The sequence below is a fragment of the Oryzias latipes genome, chromosome 4 (assembly GCF_002234675.1).
Source record: "Oryzias latipes chromosome 4, ASM223467v1".
In the NCBI taxonomy this organism is placed as follows: Eukaryota; Metazoa; Chordata; class Actinopteri; order Beloniformes; family Adrianichthyidae; genus Oryzias; species Oryzias latipes.
In genome coordinates, this window is record NC_019862.2 from 25,636,817 (window position 1) to 25,648,765 (window position 11,949).

The following is an 11,949-nucleotide window of genomic DNA, read 5'->3' on the forward strand; positions in this document are numbered from 1 at the left end:
CAGACAATTAATCCACTAAGGGCTATTAACTGAAATGAAAACAGCTGTGAATCACGATAAACCAAACACTGGTGTGACTGACTAAAAGGGACAAATCAAAACAGAACATGTCCAAAACCATAATATAACTGACAAAGACCAAACCAACAGTCCTCACACCTATAGCATCTTTGGGCAAAAGTGGGGCACACTCTGGACGGTCCGCCAATCCATCAAAGGGCAACACACTAAAGCATTAGTCACAAATGTCTTTACAGGGATACCAAATGTCTGTTGGCCAAAAATGGGAAAACCTGTGCAGGGCATACAGATGGCCTGCAGGAAATATCAAGGTTGAAGACCCCTCTGTGAGCTCATACAGCAAAAATGTTTATGCACATTTTTATTCGCCTGTCAGAATTTAGGAAATTAGACAATAGGAGCGTAGTTTGTGGAAGTAGAAAGATATAAATAGTGTCAGATTTGAATTCCATTAGAGGTTCCATATCAGCGCTCAATTCATCCAGAAGCTCCAAGATTGCTACACTGATTAGATGATATGCCTCAATAATTTGCCTCTGGCATTCTAAAATATTTTCACAGGCAGAAAAGATGGTATATCGTCTTTGCTTCCTTCTTCCTTACATTTTGTTCTAAAATTGTGCTAGTTTTGCACCTTCAAGACTTGTAGCATAAGGCATCCACACTTGTATTTTATATATTCCATAAATCACACTGGGTGTGCAATGATCATCCAATGCATCTATTCTTCCAAATAATTTAAGCATTTTACCAGAAACACTCATTTTCAAATCACATTAAAGCCAAAGACGGTAAATCAGTTACTGCCCCATCGGGATTTGATTTAGGGCACATGTGTCAAACTCAAGGCCAGCGGGCCAAATGTGGCCCGCCATGTCATTTTATGTGGCCCCCAAGAGCATAAAAGTTTTTAATTTCTTGAAATAAAAAATAAAAATTGGTGTGTATTTTTTCATATCTAGGGGGAATTGGACTTGAAATATTGGATTGGGCAACTATACATTACGACTTAACCCCTTGTGCTATCTTAGATGACTCCAACCTTACATTGATGTGTTCTCCCTACCATCACAAAGGTGGATAAAGGTGGAAAGATTTCATGTAATCCATTGACACCAGTGGGGTTCAAAAAATATTGAAGAAAAAAGGTTCAGAGCACTGTCTAGTGGGTCTAGATGACCCAACTCCCAATGTTAGAGTGCCTAGGTTAGCAAAAGGGTTAAACACTGTCCTTAAAACCTAAACCGAAATTTAAAAGGATTTATGCTAGAGGAACAAGCAAATATATGTTTTCTATGCAACTCTAACTGTCACTTTAACAAGTTATAATAAATAAATAATGAGTTATTTGACATTAAGTGGTTACATTTATTTTTCATTACATTTAGTTACATGTATAAGTTGTATCTGGCTTTTGAGGACAGCCGCTATGCTGATGTGGCCCTTGATGAAAATGAGTTTGACACCCCTGATTTAGGGCCTTCAGTTGGAAATTTCTCTTAGCAAAAGAAAAACTTATAGTCATGTGAGTTTTGGTGTTATTTTTGGATGGAATCTTGCTTTTGGCATGTTAGGCTTTATATTTAGTTTCAGGTGACCTGGCACAGTTACTTCCTTATTTATAATAGTAATTTCTTATAATTTTTCATATCATTTCCATTTTTTTTGTTAGTTTTGTATAAACCCATAACAGTTATAATGGTGTCTTGTGCCTCAGTTTGCACCAGGCCACACATAATTATCTATAAACCAGTTCTCTGCGTTTAGCCCTTTGTAACCTATTAGTTGTTAAATGATGTGGTACAGTAGATGCAGCTAGACACGACAATAAGGTCACTGACATATGTACACACCCAAATTTAAAACAAGAAATAGACCAATTAAAGAATTGTCAACCAAAACACACAGTGGAGCTTCATTCACCAGGTTGTCAAACCCACAAAAAGTCTGTGCAGATCTACAGCATATGATTTGCTGAAATGACCTCTAAAAGGAACAGCCACAAACAAAAATCAAACAAGCAGGCGAAGTGGGATTTTTAAAGAAGTCTGGTGGTTACCTTTTTTGCCTCATTTTTCAGTTAAAAACTGCTAGCTAATTCAATACTTTATGTGTTGCATCTGAAAAATAGTTCATTTGAAAAAGGTCATAAAAAGGAGGTCAAAGCTCTCTTTGTAAAAAAGGGCATTTGTTTTTTTTTTCCTTCTGATTGGCCTGTTCTGTTGTTGTGCACTGTGACTTTCTCTCATCAAATTTTTGCATCGTTAAATCTAAAAAAATTATTTTAAAATGTTTTTGCCTTTTTAATTTATTTATTATTACAGTGCTAATTCATGAAAGGGATCCAAAAGCAATACATGTTATAAAATAAGATCAAAGTGTAGAAAATAGAATAAATTAAAGTAAAAAATAGTATTCTTTCTGAGGGAGATAAAAGAGTGACAAGAGTTTCTGAAGTTTGCAGAACAACAAAGCACAGTGGCATAAAGCTGCATTATGAATGACCCCCCCCCCCCCCAAACAAAAAGATAAAAATTTAAAACATAGTTGTTGATGTAGCAGCTGCTGCTAGCAATACCAGTGAGGAAGAAACCTTGGATTCCATTTTTAAATTATCTTCTCCATATTATATGGAAGGTCTAGCTGAGTATCATAAAACCAGAGTAAAGAGTATGGTTTGCTCCAATTGTTTTTGCAAAAACAAAAAGCAAAAATACTGTAAAAGTTGCACGTGGGTAATCGGTACTTAAACATTCCGGTCCTTAACCAAAGCTATCTTAAATATTTACCCTGTCCAGACTTTACCCTTTATAAAAATGCCAAACAAGACAAAATATATTTTAATAAAACTGCAACGGAACATTTAGAAATGCATTTGATTTTTAAAAACAACATTTTTTTGGAGCTTGTTTAGATTTGGGGAATTATATTCCTCAATTGCAAAAACAATGAGTATATAAATAAGAAAAAATACAAATGTAAAATATGGCATCGTTAGAAAAACAGACAATTAAGCTACTGTTTTCAATACATGAAATCATGGTAACAGCTGCAAGGGTAGGTGGCTGTTGTTTATACAATTAAAAATAACTCCCCAATCAAAAAAGGGAGGCGGGAAAAAAACAAAACGGAAGCGATTTCCTCACAAAACAACTACTTAATTAAGGCGTGTTTATTTTTACACTTATCTCAACACTAGAGGCTTGGGTGCTGCGATGCAATATGTTCAGCCAGCAAGGGCATCAAATTAAGTGGCAAAAATGGCAAGGACGCTTTTTAAAATGAGATTGTAGTTGGAAATGTCAGGAAGCTTTTTTTTATTTTGGAGCGCTCTTTTTTTAAACCATTTTTTTAATGTACAAAGATAAACCCAGTCATAATTGGATGGGACAATTTTACAATGCTTCAAAAGGCCACAACCTGTTAAGTAATGGTACTTAAAAAACACAAGTAAAGCTGTGAATTTATTAAAGACATTAACGTATTGCTTAAAATTTTATCAAACCTTAAACAGTTCAAATTAGGTTCCTCTTATTCCTGTGTCAAAATAAGGTATGACTTGCAAATGATGACATCTCATCAACAATTCAAAACACCACCCACTGAGATCATAATTGGTAGCAATAATATTCTGAATGTTAATTTAAAAAGACTTAATTGATGTTTTTGTAAACACAGCTGAGGGAAAAAGAAAAGTGAAGAAGATATAAATATATAAATATTAGATTTCAGGGAACAGTGATTACCCAGCTTTTGAACAACCTTCTGGAGCGCACCCCTATACTGTCACAGATTATGGTTTGCACGTCTGTTTGTTTATCAAAATTCATCATTTCTAAGGTAACTTTTTCTTCTGAAAGACTTAAGTTCTGTAGTTACTTTAAGAAAAGACTCCCCAAGGCGTTTTGATTCTATAGAGACGACAACTCTGCAGCGGGGCCAAACAGTGATGTGCATGGGGGAACAGTTTGACACTCCCATCTGACTCAAGCCTAATGGGGCGGCAGGGTCGTGCTGTTTAATGGCAGTTAGCTAGCTGAGTGACAGCACTGCACCCAGCCAGAGGCTCAACTGTCACGGATCGCAGGTGTGCTGCTGAGTTATGTGTCACTGCAGGATGAGATAAGGTCGACACGAGACCAGGTGAAAGAGGGGAGGCGGCTGATACAAATGCGGTAAAAAGACGGAAAAAATGACAAGCAAAAACAACCAGTGTTTTTTGGGCTTCTGACAAATCCAATCACACAAATACGCCTTCACCATGAGAAGCTGCAAGCAATTTGTTGGGATGTAAAAGCAAACAGGTAAAAAATCACAAAAGCAGCTCATGGCAACACAAATATCTGAATAGTTCCTGACTGCAGCAGGCAAAAGAGAAAAGACTGTCCAAGCCTTCACACTCATCACCTGTATGGTCAATGTGCACCGATGATGTGAAAAATGTCATTAGCAATTATCATGCAAAGTTAACCTTTTGTCTGGAAGATTAATGTATTGATATGTTGAAAAAAAAATGTAACTTACAATTTCCAGCAATTCTGTTCACAGAATGTATCCCTGTGAACAATGGAAACCCTACTTTTCCAGACTTTTATTGTCTTTAACAACAGGCCCATGTTTTTCATTGTCCTCCTAAAGAGCAAACACTGGGACTGCCACAGTTACTATGCTGCTCCTTGTCTCCAGATCACTTGTAGCAGAGATTGTCAAGCTTAAAGATTAGACCGATCTTCAGCAGGCAAAATATTTTTATAGTTTAATGTCCAGTGTTTGAGTCTTGACTGGAACTGTCACGGACATGTACTTTGCGGGCATGGTCCTGGCTGACGCTGGTTCATGTGAGATCTAAATATTACATTGCATTATCGAGTTGATTCAACCCTTCATTCTTTTGACTACTGTGACTCTTCAATCGTTGATGCAATTAACGCAATTCCAGCTAATCAACCCTCGCACTGCAACCTAGCTTCACACACCTGGACACTTAAGACTCATAAATTAGAATACTGTTGACAGCCTTCAGCTAAGCTTTCAACACCGCCATCGCAGTTCAATCCAAACTGGTCCAGCTGTGGTTAAATCCATTCCTGTGAAATTGGCTGTTGGCCCCTCTGATTGGGAGAACACAGGGATGTCATTAGACTGCACTCCAACTCACAGGTCTATCCTCTTTGTCAAATTTGCAGATCTTACAGATGACAACTGTCTCTAACAGAGAGGATTTTGACCCCGGTAGTGAGATAGATACATTGGACGTGGTAAGTGTATTGTAAGGAGTGAAATGAGACTACTTGCTACTTAGTGCAGGGAAAAAGAGATTGTTGACTTCAGGAAAAGGCACACATTGCTTCATTAACCATTAATGGTGAGCAGCCCAAAATCTGTAAGCGTGCATTAAACAGAAGACATCTCCTGGCTCATCAACATTCTCTGAAAACTCAAGAGAATCATTGCATCATCCCTCATAATATTAACCCTCTACAGGGGCTCCATCAAAAGTCTTCCATCCAACAACATCACCCTGTTGGTACACCGTCAATACTTTTCTACAGCATCTGCAGAAGCTTCAACGCATTGTAGGGGTAGCGGGGAAGATCATCTACATATCTCTCCCCTCCCTTTATAACAGGGGTCGGGAACCTTTTTGGCCAAGAGAGCCATAAATGCCACATATTTTGAAATGTAATTTCGAAAGAGCCATACAATAATTTAGTGTCCCTTCCCCACACTGAGGCACGGAGACTTAACCTCTTTTAAAGTTCTTTATTCCGATTACTGCAGACCGCAACAAACGCCGTTCAATTAATTCAGCAACTCCTGACTCTCTCCCGCCGACACGAGAGCGCTTCTCCCAACTTTATATTCCCCTGCTCCCGCTGCAGCCCTCCCATTTCCCTTATTCGGCCCATAGCTGAACCCCATTGGTCCAAACTACCTAACAACAGGCTGAGCGACAGAACTGAGAGCCAATCAGATCTCTGCTTGACGCGTTCAATGAACTCCAGAACTTTTAACGCGGCCCAACAGCCATCCAACTCAGTCCGCGACAATTTGTTTAAAACTAAATATATAAATGAATGTGTGCATTTGATTTAATTTCAACATTTTTAAAGTACAATAAGTCTGTGGATTCTTTTTAATAACATCGTTATGCTGTTGCTAATAAATGATGAGTATTTCTCGTGGTAGTTTTGCTGATGGTCTAGTCTGGTTGATCCGTGGTGAGTTTCTGCTTCATGCAGGCGTTGAGACTTTAAACGTCATCGTAGGTCTGAATGTTCTGTAGATGTGACAAAGACTGCTCACATGCAGACGGGGAGCCAAACACACACTCACACGCCGCAGTGGGTGACAGGCAGCGGGTTTTACGTTTTTACAATCCCTGCGCGATTCACCTGCTGTCCCCACAACACCTCACCCCCACCCTCTGCTTTCTCCCTCACACATCCCGTCCCCGCATCTGCGCGCTCTTTCTCAGAGACGGGAGCGCGTAGTTTTATGCACGTCAATTCACAGGTTTCCAGCTGGTACAAACTCTGTGAAATAATAGATAATAGTAACTGATAGCGCTGGCGCAGATTTCTCTCTCTAAGCACCGCTACTACTGCGCGCCTCTGGCATCGCATCGCGCCCGAGAAGGACTGGACTAATGATAAAAAAAAAAGTATAATTAAAGATTTGTCTGCGAGCCACATGTGACCATCAAAAGAGCCATATATGGCTCGCGAGCCATAGGTTCCCGACCCCTGCTTTATAACATTTATTCCACTTGTGTCACCAGAACCCACAGCATTGTAGGTAATCCCACTCTCCCCTCACACAGCCTCTTCAGTCTGCTATCAAGGGTAAAAGGATTGGGAAGTCTTCAGGTCAGATCCAGCAGACTCTAAGACAGTTTTATCCATCAATCTTTCGGGAAAGATGAACTACCTTTCCACACTGTAGAAAAAGCAGCTTTGTGCAGATGTCGAACACTTTACAATAGAAAGGTTTTGCAGAACAACGCAAAGCTGCTTTTTTGAGCTGTCATAAACTCATGTACTCACGTTAATGACATAAATGATAGAAAAGTTACGAAAAGTCAAAGAGCGTGTGTTATTTCCGATTGTCAGTGACAGCTCTGGTATTAAAGGGTTAACCTGCTTTTAATGCTTGTGCTTTTCTTGTAAGTTTTCATCTGGAGGACATATTACAAATTTCATCATAGAGCAGGGAAAATCTCCAATTCTGACTTAGACTTGGGGGCTATGCTGTGTCATAGTAACTTCTCTCTATCCAGGAAAGTCCTTTAAAAATCGTTTGGCATTTACAATGCCAACTTGGACAGTACAGAGCACAATATTAAGCTTTATAAAGTGTGAATACAGTGAAGATCACCTTGCCCTTGATCCTGTAGAGTTTGAGCTGGGAATACACTTGGGACATAGAAGGACATCATGGAGTATTCACAAATATTGGAAAAGCCTAAAAGCAATATAATTCATGCTTCATGTCAAAGTCCCCAAAAGTCTCTAAAAACACAAAAAAGTTTCCCAATCTGCTGCAAGTTTCTGTATTGAACAAGAGTTCAATTGACGCAGAGTGATGCATTTTTGCATCAAACTGCTTCTACTCCAAATGCAGGCAAACTACTGTCCATATTGGTCCACTATACCTAGGAAACTTTTGCAAGCCTTGGTTTCTCAAAGGAAAGGTCAGAGACAAAACACCATCTGGTTCATGTTTACTGAAATTGCCCCACAACACAACTAACCAGTTAATTATCACCAATAATGATAAATGTCTCACAGCAAAAAGTTTTTTTTCTTTCCATCTTTTTTTGTTGTTGGTGTTTTTGCATTCTCATCACTACAAAAGCAATCAAATTGAATTAATTGAGGGATGGTGTCCAGCAGGTTTTTCCAATATCTCTGTCTTACCTGCTCCTCATTACTTGGATCAGATATGCTTTGACAGTAGGAAGCAGCAAGGATGAGTTAGCTAGAAAACAAGCAGGACACTAGTCCTTGGGAACTGCAGCTAGCACCGGTGTAATAGAGATATGACCCATTCTTAACTGACTTGAAATTAAGATTGTTATTTGCATGCTAGACAAATGCTAGGCTGTATTAAACATACAGAAAGCAAAAAATAAAGACACGTTTTGAAATTTAAATGATTCAAACAATTATGTTATATATTTGCATTAGTTGAGACCTGTACTTATTTTAGTGTTTAACCTTATGTGTATTCTCTCTGCAAAATAGACTTGAACAAACCTTAAACTCAGGGAACAGACTATGATTGCTTGTGTGTGCAGCCTAAGTGGTGCACTGGAGCAGATAATGGAAGATTGTGATTGGAGAAATTTGAGAAAAGTCACCTTGAGTGAATAGGACTCATCATTCAAATGCCAAACACACACATACGTGGACCTGAGGCTGAGTGCAACTGACCAAGGTCAACGCCAAAGTCCCAGAGAAAATACTGTACTGACATTCACTTGCGAGGTCTTCTCTCAAATCTGCCCTCAGTCTTCATCAATAGAAGAATTCTGGCAGTGTAGTGATGTCTAGAACCTTTGTAGTTCTCAACTAGTACTCTTTTGTTTGGTTCTAAATGTGGTCCTCCAGTTTAATAGAGCACACAAGACAATGCTACAGTATCATTAATTAAAAAAAAAAAATAAAGATACAAAAATTCATACAATGCCTTTATAAAAAAGATCCTCTGGCACAGCTAAGAAGTACAGCATAGCGCAAGTCTGCTGTACGCTCAGACTTATGACAAAGCCACTGCCATGGGGGGACCAAAGTCTCGCTTTCTACGCTCTAATTCTAAATCCTCCACATGCAAACAAATAGATCCCTATTCATCTTCTTTGTCTGAGCTATCACCTTGCTCTAAAATGTGTGGCTGGATCCTTTTGTTTTTGTTTTTCGGCTGTGCTAATGTTAGCTTGGGCTTGAGAGGCGCTTGTCTCTATAGTAGAAGACAGTGTAAACTAAGGCATGCTGGGAAATTAGCTAGGCTAACTTCAGCGCCGACAGTCCTGCTCACAACCCAAAAGCTACTATCTAATAAGCGAAAGTATGTCTTAAAAATGACACAGGCTTTTTGATTTTAGCTAAAAACTGCATTATCACAATGCAGACCAGTGGAAATGATTTTACAATAGAAAAAAAAGATAGTTATAGTGGCATTTTATTGTGTCAGTGCAGGGGTTGGCAACCTGTACATCTCAAAGATCCATTTGGATTAGTTTCCCACTGGGATGAAAGCATAGGGAGCCGCAACACTAGGGGTGTTAGAAAAAATTGTTTCGCCGATATTTCGCAATAGTTAATTTGGCAATGTATTGATTCAAAATGCTGTCAGAATATTTATTTAATTATTCAATTTAAGTATTTATGAGCGTGATATTTCCTTTGCTCTTTTGTCCATTTTCCACAACCTTGAATAGACTTTTCTGTCTGTCACACACCCAGAGTTAAGAAGAGTGACATGAAATTCACTTTGATGCACACTCCTTTCTATTTTTTTTCTTTAAATCCAGTAAATCCCAAAAAATTGTATTAATATTATGGATGACAACTATTTTTTTTATTAGGAAGCAGCTGTTAGTTTGTTGCGGGTCTGGAATCATAAGCGGTGAGTCTAAGCCCCGCCCCCGCCTCTCTACATGTTCGTTGTTTTCCCCCCGCGTGCAACCCTCCCTCCAGTGTGTTCTACACAGACAGCGCAACATAAAGTCATTGTAGCAGCAAGCTGACAGGATAGTAGGGGCGACCTAATTCAAATTTAATTAATTTTACACGGAAATGGGTGGTTTAAGTCTGGGGGGGGGGGCTTTTTTGGGGGCGCTCAATTGTCCCCTACGAGATCCCCACTGACTGTCTTTCCAGAAAAACTTTCCATCCATCCCACAACGGACTCTAGTCGGCGTTCACAGCTGCAGACACGCCCCCTCCGCGCCTTCACGCTGCTCTCTTCCTCCTGCCTGTTCGCACTAGCTGAGGCACCACGACAATCTTAGAACATGATAATTATTTTACAAAAAAACAGAGATCCACAGCACAGGTATGAAAGAGCCGCATGCGGCTCCGAAGCTGCCGGTGGCGACCCCTGTGTTAGTGTATCAATGGTGTCATTATTAAAAATAATTATTATTTCTCTGAAGAATCACAGGGTTGCTGGAGCCTACCCAGAGACTGTCAGGGGAGGCAGAGCCTGGACAGTTTCCCAGTCCAACACTGGGCCTCACAGAGACGGCCAACCACACACACAGGCATATTCACACCTAAGGGACAATTTAGAATCAGCAATGAACCTGTGAAAACATGTTTTTAGAATGTGGGAGGAAGTGCCTGGAGAAAACCCACACATGCACATTGGGAACATGCAAAACCCACTCAGAAAAGACTTGGGTGGTATTTGAATCAGGGCCTTCTGGCTGTGAGACAAGAGTGCTAACTATACAATTGCGCAACCCATGAAAAACTCACACATTTAAACATTATCAAGCATAAACAATAAACTAAAAGTTTGTTTATGACTTAGAATGTTTTGACCAAGGTAGAAAAGGTGTAAACGGAATGCAAGTGTGGCAATGGCTATCTTGGATTGCTTGTTCATTGACATACAATATGGATTCTTGGTTGTGATCCCAAACAAAGAATTTTGCCAAGTCGGGAGGGTTTTATCTTTATTTTAAAACACAAGGTGCCCTCATTCTTGGAGGTTTGAATGAAATTTGCTTCATGGTTTAACTTTTTACTCAACACAGAACAGAGACTACTAAACACTAAATGGTAAATGGCGTTTACCAATTTTTTACCTTCCTTGAAGGCCCAATGCATCAACACATTTCAATTCACCCATGCATAGACACATTCTCACATGGATGGCGGTTTCGCTACCTAACACTGGCGCCAACCTATAACCACTAGTATCAATGTGGGATTCAATGTCTTCCCCAAGGACACTTCAACATATGGGCGGGAATTGAACCTACGATATTCTAATCAGAGGTCGACCGACCTACCACTGCACCATGGCCACCCCAAAGTCTGAGTCGTGCGTGACCAGTGGTGCAGAATGGCACGCTTTTTATCAGCCAGCTGGCAGCACTTGATATGGACATTTCTATGTCTTCCAATACGAGCTGCTGCCGGCCTTTGATCCAGCTACCCCAATTTCATAATGAAATCGTCCCCGCCTGATTGACTGATGCCTGACGGCCGCCTGCCGCTATCTGCATTCATGAACACGCAAAGAATTTTCAAAAAAATTGGGCGGCAGCATAGCATCTTCAAGATTTTGCTGATGCCTCCTCATCGCACGATGGCAGTTGTCTTTTTGACCGTAGCATAACCTCTACTTGCTAGTTGCATTTTTTTCTTTTTTTCAGTCATTGTGAGGCCTGCTAAATGGAATATTCCATAATATTTCATAGCAAGGTCAATCTGGTATGCAGTCAGTGTCTGCTGGATACTTGGACCGCTCTACCTCCTCACCACAGCAATCCCTACCCCCATTAACAATAACCTGTTTACAAAACAAGGATAAAAAATAAAGTAAGTAAACTGTGATTGGCACAACCATTTTTTGATAATTTGTGTGTAAGTACTTTCTCCAGGGTGTGAGGAGGATGTGTGAATAAAAACTGTGGTGGGGACATGAAGCGGCTTGAGTGAACACAGTGTACCGGAGTTGCAATACCGCGGGCCAAAACAAATGATAGTTTTTGAGGAAGCACCTCGATTGCAATGATTGCAGGAAGAAAATCAGCATACTGTCAACTAATAACCTAAAGTTACCAGTTTGTGGTTGGCTATGCGGAAGCATGCAGGAGTGAGATTTTCCTCTGATGACTGAAAGCATGTTAATAAGTTCCATGCTCATCACAGCTGGATTACAAACTTCTAAATTGGTTATTCATTTAGGCTA